Source organism: Dermacentor andersoni, unplaced genomic scaffold (assembly GCF_023375885.2).
Source record: "Dermacentor andersoni unplaced genomic scaffold, qqDerAnde1_hic_scaffold ctg00000528.1, whole genome shotgun sequence".
Lineage (NCBI taxonomy): Eukaryota > Metazoa > Arthropoda > Arachnida > Ixodida > Ixodidae > Dermacentor > Dermacentor andersoni.
Genome location: NW_027315211.1, coordinates 27,501 through 40,000, shown reverse-complemented (window position 1 = coordinate 40,000; position 12,500 = coordinate 27,501). Strand labels below are relative to the sequence as shown.

General features: G+C 56.1%; 3 non-coding genes across 3 annotated transcripts; 1 reads left to right on the top strand and 2 right to left on the bottom strand.

The window, feature by feature from the left end:
- Positions 1 to 820: 820 nt before the first annotated feature.
- LOC140214640 (5.8S ribosomal RNA) lies at positions 821 to 973 on the bottom strand. The gene has a single exon (XR_011891577.1). It is a non-coding gene; the product is annotated as a 5.8S ribosomal RNA (ribosomal RNA).
- Positions 974 to 2,548: 1,575 nt separating this feature from the next.
- LOC140214635 (small subunit ribosomal RNA) lies at positions 2,549 to 4,363 on the bottom strand. Its single transcript, XR_011891572.1, has one exon. It is a non-coding gene; the product is annotated as a small subunit ribosomal RNA (ribosomal RNA).
- A 5,413-nt stretch (positions 4,364 to 9,776) lies between these two features.
- On the top strand, positions 9,777 to 9,968 carry LOC140214642 (U2 spliceosomal RNA). The gene has a single exon (XR_011891579.1). It is a non-coding gene; the product is annotated as a U2 spliceosomal RNA (small nuclear RNA).
- The last annotated feature ends 2,532 nt before the right edge of the window (positions 9,969 to 12,500 follow it).

The following is a 12,500-nucleotide window of genomic DNA, read 5'->3' as shown; positions in this document are numbered from 1 at the left end:
CCGCTTCAGCGGGCACCGCAGGGGCGACTAAAACCTGGCGGGAGGCATCGTCTCGTGTAGCGTCGCCCCTGCCCCAACTGGAGTGGCCCAGTCTTTAGGGGACAGAGACTGCGAAGCACTTGGACCGACGGCGGACTACGACGGAACGCTTCAGCTCCGCCAACGGGGCACCCACGCTCTCGAAGGAGACATTTTCCGTTTCGCGGCAATTCTCCGCCGTGCCGTGACTCTTCTCGCTCGCAGACGGCGCTGTCGCGTCGAACCGCTTTCGGGGGCCACCCTTCTCCTCCCCGCTCCTCGCAAGAATCTGCCGATTCCCATTCCTGCGACGAAGCCCGGAAGGGCGCCCACACAGCTGCGGTGACGTGAACGAGCGACCAGCTCTGGAGCTCGACGTACTTCGAAGGCAAACAGCGCAAATTGCGATCGCGCTGGCTTTGCGCACGGCGCGGGAATCGGCCGGCGTTTCATTCCCACGTTTTCCGTGCACGCAAGCGTGCGCTTCCGACTCTCTCGCAAACGTGCGCGCTACATGGCAACAGACGTTCGCGCCTCGTGCTTGGACCGCTCTTTCCCTGCAGGTATCCGACTCCATCCTGCGGCGGTCTTACTAGAGGCGCGCACTCGTCACGCTGCAGTAGTATTGCCTCGTTTCCGTCTTTTCGAAGAATTGGCACAACGGTTTGCCACCGTCTCCCTCTCGTGAGGCCGCTGGCGCGTGGCTTTAGCGCTCAACGTACTGTCCATGATGCCGACGCGGTCAAAACGAGTCGACGGACGCACGTTCCCTGTGCGCCGAAGTCTCTCTTGATATGTGATCCGACCCTCAGACAGACGAAGCCAAGGGAAGACCCAAGGCCGCAATGTGCGTTCAAAGAATCAGTGCTCAGTGTGTCCTGCAATTCACACCAAGTCTCGCAGCTGGCTGCGTTCTTCATCGACCCGAGAACCGAGTGATCCACCGCTTAGAGTCGTGAAAAATAGTTTGTTCAATTCAGTACAGTACAACCAGGGTTTTAGGCACGTGGCGTCTCCCTGTGTGTGGTTTCGAAGAGCGCCTTTCGGCGTGCGCTCCTCCAGTCTCGCTCTTTCGGCGGCCGCGTCTCAGCAGCTGAAAGCCTAATGGCACTCCACTCCTGCTACTCGCGCGTGTGTTTTGCGCCCACGCCTTCCTCGCTTGCCCTCGAGGCACCTTATGCCGTTTGCGCGCACTCGAAGCCGGTTTTACCTGCCAACCATCCACCGGACCCGTGTGTCTCGTGTGCACGTTCACATCGCTCCACTAAAAATTGCAAAGAGCGACAGAGCCATGATTAGGGCTAAGCCGCTGTGGAGTCTTTAACGGCTACACGGCCACGGGCAGGGCTTCACCCCCATCGACGTGCTTCGCTTCAGTCAGCAGTAGGTTCATAGAAGGGCCTCAAACACACACACACTTTCGCATCGGCAGATCGCCGCAGCATAACCGCTGTTGATCCAACAGCCTACTTGAGACGAAAGACAAGAGCCCGGCGCGCGTACTCGCGCAGCTCTCCAAAACCACTCGGCCAGTGCCAGGGACGGCTCCCTGCGCCGGCGCCACAACAAGTCTACTTGAGGCGGAAGACGAAGCCAGCAAGGGCCTGGCCGCAAGTGCGTTCGAAACCGGGACTACAGTCCCTCGTCTGTCCGTACTTCCTCTTTCGACGTGCGGCGCCTTCCCAAAGCGCACAAGTCCGCTAACCGCAGAACGCTTCCGACGTAGCAAAGCCGCGTTTCCTTCGGTACTTCGCAGCAACGCCGCCTTTCCCTCGGCGGCGGGCGAATAGCCTGCAGACGTCGTCGCATTAAACCGCGATCTCGACACCTCGCGCGTCACGAGCAGGAGCCGACCGGCAGCCTCCGGCCCTTTCGGACTCGGTGGCATTTGCCGCGGAGGACGGGAGAGCACTTTAGGCCACGGTTCCTTCCGTACTTGGCAGCCGCACCCTCATACCGACAGTTCCATGACCGACCGAGCGCCACACCGTTCCTTTAGTACTTGGGTGGCAACAAAGTCGGGTCGTTACTCCATACTCGCCGCAGGAAGCGACCGGCAGCCGCCAGCCTTTTCAGACTCGGCAGCGTTTGCCGCGGAGGACGGGAGAGCGCTCGCACCACGGTTCCGTGTGTGTACTAAGCGGCAGCGGCATTAGCTCTCGACCGTCAGTTCCTTGACCGACCGCACGCTTCGCCGTTCCCCTCGTACTGGGCAAAGCAGCAGGTCGGGTCGTCTTACTCCCATTCCGCGCAAGAGCGCCAAAGCGGACAGAAAGCCCACCCAGTGTGCGTTACGCCGTTCTCTACCCGCGGGCGCGGCCAAGCCAACCGTCCAAGGTTGCAGCCGGCGTCCACTGGGCGCAACAAATTTGGCACGGGGCGCCCCTCAAAATTCAGGCAGTCCCCGGCATGTTCGGGTATAGCCGTCCCCGCGTCCAAGCGGGGCCAGCGGCGGAAAGCGTCGGGCGCAGCGAGCTGCTTCACCCACACGGGGTAGAAACAATGGCGCTCGCCACCCTTCACAATCCGGTAATGATCCTTCCGCAGGTTCACCTACGGAAACCTTGTTACGACTTTTACTTCCTCTAAATGATCAAGTTTGGTCATCTTTCCAACAGACCGGCGCAACCGAAAGGCCGCGCCGGACATCGGTCCGAAGACCTCACTAAATCATTCAATCGGTAGTAGCGACGGGCGGTGTGTACAAAGGGCAGGGACGTAATCAACGCGAGCTTATGACTCGCGCTTACTGGGAATTCCTCGTTCAAGGGGAACAATTGCAAGCCCCTATCCCAATCACGAAAGAAGTTCCACGGGTTACCCAGTCCTTTCAGACAGGGATAAAGACACGCTGCTTCCTTCAGTGTAGCGCGCGTGCGGCCCCGGACATCTAAGGGCATCACAGACCTGTTATTGCTCTGTTTCGTGCGGCTAGGAGCCGCTTGTCCCTCTAAGAAGGTTGTAAGGTGCTGGGAACCCCGCACCTATTTAATAGGCTAGAGTCTCGTTCGTTATCGGAATTAACCAGACAAATCGCTCCACCAACTAAGAACGGCCATGCACCACCATCCACCGAATCAAGAAAGAGCTCTCAATCTGTCAATCCTCCCAGTGTCCGGGCCGGGTAAGTTTTCCCGTGTTGAGTCAAATTAAGCCGCAGGCTCCACTCCTGGTGGTGCCCTTCCGTCAATTCCTTTAAGTTTCAGCTTTGCAACCATACTTCCCCCGGAACCCAAACACTTTGGTTTCCCGGAAGCTGCCCGCCGAGTCATTTGAGTAACTCAGGCGGATCGCTGGTTGGCATCGTTTATGGTCAGAACTAGGGCGGTATCTGATCGCCTTCGAACCTCTGACTTTCGTTCTTGATCAAAGAAAACATTCTTGGCAAATGCTTTCGCAGTAGTTCGTCTTGCGACGGTCCAAGAATTTCACCTCTAGCGCCGCAATACGAATGCCCCCGTCTGTCCCTCTTAATCATTACCTCGTATTCCAAAAACCAACAGAACAGAAACGAGGTCTTGTTCTATTATTCCATGCAAGTTTATTCAGGCGACTCGCCTGCGTTGAGCACTCTAATTTTTTCAAAGTAAAAGCACCGGCCTTCTCGAGGCACACAATGAAGTGCACCAAGAAAGGACCGGCATGATGTTCAGTCCGAGCCGTCGCATCGGGTAGATGCACTACTCGTCTGGAACTGAGATCCAACTACGAGCTTTTTAACCGCAGCAGCTTTAGTATACGCTATTGGAGCTGGAATTACCGCGGCTGCTGGCACCAGACTTGCCCTCCAATTGATCCTCGTTAAAGGATTTAGAGTGTACTCATTTCAATTACGGGGCCTCAAAAGAGTCCCGTATTGTTATTTTTCGTCACTACCTCCCCGTGCCGGGAGTGGGTAATTTGCGCGCCTGCTGCCTTCCTTGGATGTGGTAGCCGTTTCTCAGGCTCCCTCTCCGGAATCGAACCCTGATTCTCCGTTACCCGTAACAACCATGGTAAGCAAGTAACCTACCATCGAAAGTTGATAAGGCAGACACTTGAAAGAAACGTCGCCGGCTCGTGGCCATGCGATCAGCACAAAGTTATCCAGAGTCACCACACAATACGGGCCGAAACCCGATCGATCTTGGTCTAATAAAAGCACCCGTCGCCCAAAGGGCTTCAGGCTCACTGCATGTATTAGCTCTAGAATTGCCACAGTTATCCAAGTAGGAAGAAACGATCTAAGGAACCATAACTGATTTAATGAGCCATTCGCGGTTTCGCCTTATTTCGGCATGTACTTAGACATGCATGGCTTAATCTTTGAGACAAGCATATGATTACTGGCAGGATCAACCAGGTAATCGTTCAACTGCGCGTCCAGCCTTTCAAGCAGGCCGGACGCCGTTTTTGCGATGCCGAGGCCACCTTCAGGCGCCCCAACACGCTTCGTTCTCGCAAAGGGTAGCACTTTGCACAGTCCGAGACGACGGCGTTCGAGCTCGCTACGGCGCCCTCCCCGCAGGGCCGGGTATCGCCACGCGGCAAGAAGCACGCAACATTCTCGATAGACCGGTTGTGTCGACTCGATCGCGGCTTGCGGTTTCTCTCGAGCCCGCAGCACTGGTGGACCGACCGACACTTGCAACGTAGCCGAGACGGCAAAGCCGCTAGGCGACGGGTCACGCCCGCGCCTTCGGCGCTTTCGTATTTGATTCGTCCGAGGACGATGCGGAACACACTTCGATATCGTGGAAAAAGCGTCGTCCGACAACCAGCCCCTAACGCATCAAGCGGATGAGGCTGCAGACGTCAGCTGTGGGATCCACGGGAGCGATACCGGGGACACGCTTGACGGGCACGAAGCCCGCCGCATATCAAACACCCAGGTCGCTTTGGGGGCGACTGCTCTCTGGGACCCCCATATAATAGCAGCGATAAGTACCCAGACCTCCATGGGGCCGTACTCGTGCCACTTTCGACGAGCGTTTGGCGAAAATCGTGCCGCCTCGTAACGCCGCGAGCAAGATTGAAAGCTTACGTCGGCAGCACAATGCCGAAGTCGTGAAAGCGCAGCGCGTCTACCGAATGCGCGAACGGCAATTTCTCGCTAATGGCCAGTACGGTTTCCTGCACAATTGCCTTTCTGTCGCCCTACGGGGCCCCCGGCCGATCGATTCGAGGCACGCTAGCACGGCCCCTTCGCCATTTCCGAGCACGAGTGCGAACAGTGCGGGCGGCGTGCTCGACGCCCCGGCTGACGTCGTTTCGGACTTTGTCTCTTCGCGTGCTCGCGGCAACGCCGCGGCCAACGACGACGTCTGCGCGGTTCTTTGCCGGTTCCCGGCGTGCTATAGTGCAGCCCTCTGCAGGGTGACACCGGCTCCGTCGTGGCCGTGCGGCGGCTTGTACGCAAAAGTTGCGTCAAAGGCGTCGCGCTCGCGCCGCCCCGGCACACGCGGTTTCGGACTTTGTCTCTTCCAGCGCTCGCGTAGTCGTGGGCACGATTGTCGACTTCGGAACGGTGCGCGGACACCGCCACGAGCACGCGCAAGACGAAAATCGCACTACGGTACAATGTCGGCCGGGGCCGTACGGCCCCTTACAGTAGCAGCGATAAGTGCCCAGACCTCCATGGGGCCGTACTCGTGCGACGCGGCGGCGTACTGCGCCGAGCCGAGCGCCAATATTTGGCTTTTGCAGGGCGGATTCGAGCTCTGGCGATCGCCGCGGTACCGCCGCTCACCGATTCAAGGCACGCTAGCGCGGCCCCTTCGCCATTTCCGAGCACGCGTGCGAACAGTGCGGGCGGCGTGCTCGACGCCCCGGCTGACGTCGTTTCGGACTTTGTCTCTTCGCGTGCTCGCGGCAACGCCGCGGCCAACGACGACGTCTGCGCGGTTCTTTGCCGGTTCCCGGCGTGCTACAGTGCAGCCCTCTGCAGGGTGACACCGGCTCCGTCGTGGCCGTGCGGCGGCTTGTACGCAAAAGTTGCGTCAAAGGCGTCGCGCTCGCGCCGCCCCGGCACACGCGGTTTCGGACTTTGTCTCTTCCAGCGCTCGCGTAGTCGTGGGCACGATTGTCGACGTCGCAACGGTGCGCGGACACCGCCACGAGCACGCGCAAGACGAAAATCGCACTACGGTACAATGTCGGCCGGGGCCGTACGGCCCCTTACAGTAGCAGCGATAAGTGCCCAGACCTCCATGGGGCCGTACTCGTGCGACGCGGCGGCGTACTGCGCCGAGCCGAGCGCCAATATTTGGCTTTTGCAGGGCGGATTCGAGCTCTGGCGATCGCCGCGGTACCGCCGCTCACCGATTCAAGGCACGCTAGCGCGGCCCCTTCGCCATTTCCGAGCACGCGTGCGAACAGTGCGGGCGGCGTGCTCGACGCCCCGGCTGACGTCGTTTCGGACTTTGTCTCTTCGCGTGCTCGCGGCAACGCCGCGGCCAACGACGACGTCTGCGCGGTTCTTTGCCGGTTCCCGGCGTGCTATAGTGCAGCCCTCTGCAGGGCGACACCGGCTCCGTCGTGTCCGTGCGGCGGCTTGTACGCAAAAGTTGCGTCAAAGGCGTCGCGCTCGCGCCGCCCCGGCACACGCGGTTTCGGACTTTGTCTCTTCCAGCGCTCGCAACCATGTCGGGGCCGACGCCGACGACTGCGTGGTGTTTCAACGATTGCCGGCGTGACACAATGCAGCTGCGTGCGGGATGCCAGCGATTCCGTCGTGTCCGTGCGGCGGCTTGTACGCAAAAGTTGTGTCAAAGGCGTCGCGCTCGCGCCGCCCCGGCACACGCGGTTTCGGACTTTGTCTCTTCCAGCGCTCGCGTAGTCGTGGGCACGATTGTCGACGTCGGAACGGTGCGCGGACACCGCCACGAGCACGCGCAAGACGAAAATCGCACTACGGTACAATGTCGGCCGGGGCCGTACGGCCCCTTACAGTAGCAGCGATAAGTGCCCAGACCTCCATGGGGCCGTACTCGTGCGACGCGGCGGCGTACTGCGCCGAGCCGAGCGCCAATATTTGGCTTTTGCAGGGCGGATTCGAGCTCTGGCTATCGCCGCGGTACCGCCGCTCACCGATTCAAGGCACGCTAGCGCGGCCCCTTCGCCATTTCCGAGCACGCGTGCGAACAGTGCGGGCGGCGTGCTCGACGCCCCGGCTGACGTCGTTTCGGACTTTGTCTCTTCGCGTGCTCGCGGCAACGCCGCGGCCAACGACGACGTCTGCGCGGTTCTTTGCCGGTTCCCGGCGTGCTATAGTGCAGCCCTCTGCAGGGCGACACCGGCTCCGTCGTGTCCGTGCGGCGGCTTGTACGCAAAAGTTGCGTCAAAGGCGTCGCGCTCGCGCCGCCCCGGCACACGCGGTTTCGGACTTTGTCTCTTCCAGCGCTCGCGTAGTCGTGGGCACGATTGTCGACGTCGGAACGGTGCGCGGACTACGCCACGAGCACGCGCAAGCCGAAAATCGCACTACGGTACAATGTCGGCCGGGGCCGTACGGCCCCTTACAGTAGCAGCGATAAGTGCCCAGACCTCCATGGGGCCGTACTCGTGCGACGCGGCGGCGTACTGCGCCGAGCCGAGCGCCAATATTTGGCTTTTGCAGGGCGGATTCGAGCTCTGGCGATCGCCGCGGTACCGCCGCTCACCGATTCAAGGCACGCTAGCGCGGCCCCTTCGCCATTTCCGAGCACGCGTGCGAACAGTGCGGGCGGCGTGCTCGACGCCCCGGCTGACGTCCTTTCGGACTTTGTCTCTTCGCGTGCTCGCGGCAACGCCGCGGCCAACGACGACGTCTGCGCGGTTCTTTGCCGGTTCCCGGCGTGCTATAGTGCAGCCCTCTGCAGGGTGACACCGGCTCCGTCGTGTCCGTGCGGCGGCTTGTACGCAAAAGTTGCGTCAAAGGCGTCGCGCTCGCGCCGCCCCGGCACACGCGGTTTCGGACTTTGTCTCTTCCAGCGCTCGCAACCATGTCGGGGCCGACGCCGACGACTGCGTGGTGTTTCAACGATTGCCGGCGTGACACAATGCAGCTGCGTGCGGGATGCCAGCGATTCCGTCGTGGCGGTGCGGCGGCTTGTACGCAAAAGTTGCGTCAAAGGCGTCGCGCTCGCACCGCCCCGGCACACGTGGTTTCGGACTTTGTCTCTTCGAGCGCTCGCAGCGATGTCGAGGCGATCGCTTACGTCTGCACGGTTTGCGGTGTGCTACAATGCAGCAGTCTGCCGCACTACACCTCTTGGTTGCCGAGGCCAGCACGGCAATTTACTGAAGCGAGCGCATTGCGCCCAGGCGGCAGCGGACTTTGTTGCTTCGGGAGTGCTCTTGCTGTAAAATTTGAACGGCTGCAGCTGCGCGAAGCAAGTGTACCTATTTTCACTCTCTCTCTGTCTGCCTTTGAGGCGACTGTAATTTCACTTTAAACGCAACTGGAGGCGGGAGCAACCTGATGAGAGTAGGTGGACTTCGGTACATGTAATTTAGAAATTGCTTTCAAGCTTTGAGGACATACACCTTCGCGCCATCTGCTTTCCCCGTCTCTTTGGCACTTTATAGTATGTGCTGCATGCTCTGCATTCCAAAGAAACACGCCTGTCTCTCTCCCTCTCTCACGTTCTTCTTCTTTTTGTAGCTGCTGTTGTAGAAGATGCTATGCTCTTTAATCGCTGTAACATAGAGTGCTTGCACAAGCCAACAACTTTTGCGTGTTTTTTTTTTTTTTCTCTTCCCAAGACGTTTCTGCCATTATTCACTAACTCTCGTTCTTAGTATGCAATGGAGCGTTAGCTCACGCCATCTACCTTTCTTTCTGTATTGCAAAGTCCGCAGGTTTTCCTAGTTCCGTACACAGATGGCGCCAATGCGTTTTGGCGCCAGGTTCGAACGACCTCGCTCTACTCGTGTTTGGCATTTGAATGTTTCAAAGGGGTTTGCGACAGGGGGTGGTTCTTGTGCAAGGCTGAGCTTTCCAGCTGCGTTTAAGCTATGCTAGCATGTGTGCGTATATATATATATATATATATATATATATATATATATATATATATATATATATATATATATATATAAATACACAAACACACACACACACACATGCATATATACATACACACACACGGTAATGGTAAAGATGATGAGGTAGCACTTTTTTTTTTCTTTTTTTTACAATGCCTGTGTTTCAGATGGCGATCTTTCTCCCCTCTATGTTTCCGGTTGGAAGGAGTGTGCAGCGTTTTCTATATTTATTTTGTCATTCACTTCTATGTTGCTCGTCTTCGTACATGGGGCATGCTACCTAATTCTACCGGTCGATTCGACACGTTGCGATCCGTCCCGGCCTGTGCCGTATCAAAATTTTCAGTGGGCCTTGCGGTAAATAAAAAGAAATGAAGGAAATGCGCGTAGTATATTACAATTGCACACGGGCTTGAAACGAAGCCCTCAAGGAAGGTCACCTTGAGCGGTCGCATTCAGACGGAAGTAAGCATTCCCCTGGCGCGTTTTTTTTCCGCTCGCCTGTTCCGTTTTCTACGAGGTTGCCTTGGTTGGTTTCGCGTTACAAGCAAGCTTGCACTCGGGTCTCGTTTCTACGCGACAGCGTTTCGTTAACAGCGAAAGACTGAGGCGTTGCGAATTCATCCGTGAGATAGGGAGCGTTGAGTCTGTACACAGGCTGAATTTTATAATATTGCCCACGCTGTTGCTGAGGTTACCCATGTCGGCAGGGCGCCCACAAGGCAGTAGTACAATGAAGTGAAGTGAAGGACATCGCTTCTCGGCCTTTTGGCTAAGATCAAAGTGTAGTATCTGTTCTTATCAGCTTAATATCTGATACGGGTTCTATATGGACCCACGATATTAAACCTATTTTTGGAAGTTGGCGGAGTGCTTGAAGCCTGCTTCACCTCCGCCGCAGGTCGGCCCGGTATTGCACTACCTCCGGGATCGGCCCCGCTCACTTAGGTGAGACTTCATTCAATCAAAATGAAGAGCACAAGCTCAACGCGAGCACTGACTTGACACGCACCATTCCTATACTACACGCAACGATGCCGGTTCGCGGACCACGAGAGTAATTAAACTGCCACTCCATCTGTGTGTAGCGTCGCACTTGTTGCGTCGCAAATGGGACAGCCGCTCCAGCAAATTTCTAGTTATGGGCTTCGAGAAAAATTAATGAAAGCAAAAGAAAGAACCAGAATTCCTATTTGTCCGATGTCTCTGAATGATTGTCTCCTGTAAAGAGCCACTTGGGGGGATGGGGGGTAGGATTAGCCGTGGGGTTCGCAATCAATATGAATCCCACTCAAAGCCAACACTGGATTTTGGAGTTCACTATCGCTTGGATCCGTAAACCACCGCGCCCACGCAAGCTCGCCCTGCCGCCGAAATCCGCTGCCCAAGTGGAAGAAAGATTCCCTATGAAAGAAAAATAGAGTGCCCGATTTCTGGCAACTACTGTGCAGCCTTTGTGTACACATTTTCGCAGCAGTGGGACCGAGCGCCTCGAAAACAAACTTGTCGTATGCCCGAATGTGGCGAAATATATTCAAGGGTTAAAAGGTGCCTCATCTTTCTAACCTGTATGTTACGAAGACCTGTTGCTACCTTTTCATCATGAACATCATCATCATCATCATCCTGGCTACGCCCACTGCAGGGCAAAGGCATCTCCCATGATCCTCCAAGTACCCCGGTCAGGTGCCGATTGTCGCCATGTAGTCCCTAATCTAATCTGCCCTCCTACCTTTCTGCCACCCCCTGCTACGCTTCCCTCCTCTCGGAATTCAGTCTGTAACCCTTAATGGCCACCGGTTATCTTCCCCCCAGATTGCATGCCCTGCGCATGCCCATTTGTTTTTCCTGGTTTAAACTTTGGTGTCATTAACGAGCGTTTGTTCTCGCACACCCCAATCTGCTCTATTCCGATCCCCCCGTGACGCCACACCCATCATCCTTCTTTCCAGAGCCCGTTGCGTCGCCCTCAGTTACCCTTCGGTAATCCTCAAAGCTTTTTGTTGGGACACTCGTGGCATCTTTCTCGTTTAATGAAGTCAAATTTTTTTCAGTTTTGGGGGAAAACTCAATGAGCTAGGCGCGATTGTGTCCCTGGCGCCGCTCTCAACAAGATGGCGGCGCCCATGCTTTTTGCCTGCAGGTTCGGCCCTACGCAGAACACGCCTGCCGGGCAGTGTAGCCACGTTGAAGGGGCAAAGCGTAGTGCAGTGAAGCGCTTGCTCGGGCGAAAAACGCAAATATGAGCCAAACAGGAATTTCCATTATTGGAAATTCCAGTTCAGTTTGCGCATTGCGTTCGCCTAAGGTAAAGAACACAAATGCGAGTGCCACAGCAGTCAAGTCAAAGCTTAGGATTGCGTACCATTTTTTTTTTTTTTTTCGTGCCTTTTACTCCTGGCCTGCGTGGCCCTAGCGCGCATGCACACGAAAGTAATGAAATGGTGAAAACACGAAATAATGCGGTGCGGCTGTATCATATCTATTTTGTGCGCTTTGTTCTTTGTGGACTACAGCGGTGTGCGTCATGAGAAAGTTTCGGTGCCCTTCTTGGGTGACCAGTGAAGCTATATTTAAAACCACATTGATTTGTACGGTTATTGCTACAAACTGCGTGTGGGTGTTTTTCTTTTTCGCTGCCAACGATGGGTTATCGCAACCGCGATCGGTTCTGCTGCTACGCTAGACGCGTGCTTGCCAACGGTTGGCTCTATACGCGACCCGCGACGCGTGGTCGGCACATTCAAGCAGTCAATTGCAAACCGTTCCAAGAAAAAGGATGTACTCCACTTGCCACCTAGTTCGACGATTGTACTTTCTGACCCTCGAGGAAGCGCCGCCATCCCACGTTTTCTATAATACGATAAGATTCAGAGCGACCGCGACCACTTGTCTTTGTCAATATCTCGGAAACGCTTTCTTTTTCTTTTTTTTTTTAAATCCAGATACTCAGACGCGCCCGTGTTCACGCGCACTTGCTCTCTCCGATAAGCAGGGAAGCTCGGTTGGGGTGGTGTCGGGCCTTGCGCATGCGCTGCTGAGCTCGTCGCTTCGCCGGCCGGTCGATGCTGGCGCGGTACTGGTAATGAACTTCGACGTGCATGGTGAAACGTCACTTTGTATTGCCACTGTAGACTAGCAATGCAATGTGTTTGCGAGCGATTGGATAAATGAGAAAGCGTGCACTGTCTACAGTTTATGCCCCTCTAGAGTAGTGGAAATGTTGCTCCAAGTGTTAGGTTTGTAATTTGCGCCTACGAACATGAACTAAACAAAGAAAATGGTCTGCAGCCGCCTTCGCTTCATAAAATTCCCGTACGAAGAAATTTCCGTGCGCGAATGAGAGAGCAAAAGAGAGAAACCATGCTAAGAAGAATGGCTGCCTTTTACGTGATCTCGCGCATGAAACCAGACGATGGATTAATTTTAGCCGTTCATTTTGATTTGCCGAATGTAAACCGGAACACTTTCTCCAC